The sequence below is a fragment of the Etheostoma spectabile genome, chromosome 23 (assembly GCF_008692095.1).
Source record: "Etheostoma spectabile isolate EspeVRDwgs_2016 chromosome 23, UIUC_Espe_1.0, whole genome shotgun sequence".
Lineage (NCBI taxonomy): Eukaryota > Metazoa > Chordata > Actinopteri > Perciformes > Percidae > Etheostoma > Etheostoma spectabile.
Genome location: NC_045755.1, coordinates 17,714,140 through 17,717,259, shown reverse-complemented (window position 1 = coordinate 17,717,259; position 3,120 = coordinate 17,714,140). Strand labels below are relative to the sequence as shown.

The following is a 3,120-nucleotide window of genomic DNA, read 5'->3' as shown; positions in this document are numbered from 1 at the left end:
GAGACATCATGGCTTTCAAACGAGCAAAGTGGCAGTTTCTCAAGGCCACATCCCTAACATCCCCCCCCAGGGGTGCTGTGCGTGATCACGGAAGGCTTGTATCGTGTGGATGCACCGACAGTTTTGTTGTCATTACTTTGAATCCCTCATGGGGGCGACAGAAACTACGCACTCTAACTTTAAGTTTAGATTGGTTTCATTTTATTTTTGTTACTTATTTTGACTTACTTAAACTTAATTATAAAATTATTTAAATTCCGCAATAACTTCTATTATTTAAAATGCTTTTTCTATTAAAGCTAAAACAATCAGTCAATTCCTTGATTAGTTGAATAACAGAAATGTTATCCTCAACAATTGTGCTAAAGAATTACTCATTAAGGTCATTTAAAGCAAAAATGCCAAACATTTGTCGTTTCCTGCTTCTCAAAATGGGAAGATTTTCAACTTTTTTCGGTTTTGTATCGTGATTTATTGAACATTTTGTGTTTTTGACTGTTTATTGGACAAACCAAGACATTTGGAGACGTCAACTTGCATCCTGAGAAAATGAGATGGCCTTTACTGATTTAGGACATCTGAAAATGTAATGTACAAATCATCAATAGTTTAACTAATAATTGTTAGTTGCTACCCTAAATGTTACTATTTTTGAGTGCACTCTAGCAATAGCCTAACAGTCAATTATAATATATTAGGACACACAGTTATAGTGTTTTTATGAGTAAACAGTTTCTCCAACAGAAGCAGATGGTGGTTTTCTTTCTGTGGAGGTCAACCGCTGCTGATTAAAACACAAAAAGAAAACAGATTTTTTTTTTTGGAGCTCATTTGGTTTCACTTCCTCTATTTTCAGGTGTGATAACCATAAATGTGTTCTATCTTTCAAAAACACAATGTAGAGATGATGATAGCGGTTTAAAAGAGGAAGCTGAAATCACAAGAAAGTTTAACTTTATTCTGATTCTGCTACAATGTAAAAGTCTATTTTTCCGTCAAACAGACGGGTTATCCATCTAAAAATGGAACCTGTAATTTCCAAACACAAACCCAAACAGAAAGGGTGCTTTTATTTTATTTTATTTTATTATTTGGATAAATGATTAATCATTTGAGTCATTTTTGAACAGTTGATAACTGATAAAAAAATAATCGTTAGTTGCTAAAATTAGAAATGTTATTTAAATCTCTGTTGTTTTAGTTTTAACCCTACTGCTCCACAACAGATGAGAAGAGGACGTTGTGGAGAGATTGTTCCTCAAATTTGAATAAACTTTGTATTTTCCCTGATAAGATAGAGACCTTATATTATTCGAAAGATAACATATTTAAAAAGAGAACTGTTCTTCATTGCCGGATGTAGGCTCCCTAACTTTAAATACAAATATTTTGTACCCTAACAACAGTGAAAGAGCATGTAAAAGTACTTTTTTCTGAGTTTTACCTTCAGTCTTTCGCTCATGCTTTGAAAAAACATTATCAACCACCACTTATAATGAAGAATAATTGACTTGGGTTTATTTATTTAAGAAAACCCTGAAGTTTTTTTTTTGCCATGTGATGAAGAGGCCCAGGAGAAAAAAACCCAACCCTGAGTAACTTGAGTTTGACAGCTCGGATCTAATGCAACAAAAGTGTGAAACAAGCTGTGAAATACATTCTGCTTTTGTATATTCAAAGTTTCGATAGTCACAAACTTCCCTGGAGAAATTCCAAGTGTCTTTGTTTGATTTTAGCTCTCAAAACATCCATCCTATTCTAGAAATAACACAGCTGGTGGCATCTGATTTTTCTCATGAGGATTATGAAATACATATTAAGTGCTGAGGCAAGTTTACAGGAGATGGGGATGACAACACTTCTAGAAAGGTTACAATATACTTCTCTAACATTAGTTTCACACCACGTCTACAGGGAGGGTTAAACAACAGCTGCTGCTGCTTTCTTTCTGGGTCAGAAGGCAGCAGGAAAGGAAATAAAACCCTCGCAGAGCTTTCTCAGCAGAAAAACACAGTTGAAAACAAGAGCTTCATTTAAAAGCAGCATAAAACCAGCCTTAAGCTACATTCCTCCAGAGCCTTGTGATTCACTAGGCTGCTTAGAAAGAAACCCTACGACTTAACGGAGTTTAGAAAAAAGGTATTGGTTTCTCGTGTGAGCCGACCGTACAAACCAGAAAGCAATAATAAATGTAAATAATGTATCTGTCATTTACCAACAAATAAAGTGTAGCATATACAAAAGGTATATTAACTGAAGCTGGTAAGCTTTATATTGGTCTTATGTTATTATAAGACCAAAACAATGTGAAAATGTTGGAATCCGTTGCTCAAGAAATCAACTAATTCACCATTTAGTCTATGAAATGTCAAAAAAGGAGTGATAAATGCCTGTTACAAGTCCTGAGAAATGTCTTGTGTTGCAACAACAGCCCAAATCTCAAATATATTCAATTTACTACCATATAAAACATTCAAAGTATTCAAAATGTAGACGCTAAAACCAGTGATTTAAAACAAATATGTTTTAATTAATTAATCAACTTACTGTTTCAGCGACTAAAGACTAAATTATAATAATAAGACTGACTAAAGAACGTTTTAAAGATAATTTAATGACTTTTTTGGGTATTTGGAGAGATTTCAAAAACATTTTAAGGACCTGCAGACAGCCTGGTATAATTTGTATTTCAACCACTTTTTAAATAAATGAAATCATACAGAATTCAGTGAATGACAGTCGGTACTGAACAATGTAATATATAAGAGGCAAAAATAATGAGTGAGTATCAACTGTAAGCTTCAGAGATTCCTTGCTCTTTAAGGAAGTGAAGCATGTTTTTCTTTGGAAATTAAGGAAAGACACTACACTACAGATATGGAAAATATGTTAACTTATTGATTACTTCCACAGTATTTTTTGTACTTTTGCTGAAATATCTTTTTTGAAATCACACCAATCAGAAAAATACTAATCATCAGCCATAGTTTTGCCACGTTTTTACAAATACAATATTGCATAAATCGGGGTATGGAGGACATATACAAACCCCTCTGTAAAAACATTCAGAATATAGATAGGAATTAATCTGCAAAGCTTGGTGTGTGTGTGTGTGTGTGT

The 3,120-nt window shown here is 33.5% G+C and overlaps 1 protein-coding gene across 4 annotated transcripts in view; it reads right to left on the bottom strand.

Annotated features, from left to right (window-relative positions):
* tmem243b (transmembrane protein 243, mitochondrial b) overlaps positions 1-3,120 on the bottom strand; it is a 12,434-nt gene that overhangs the window by 8,040 nt on the left and 1,274 nt on the right. The window lies entirely within an intron of this gene.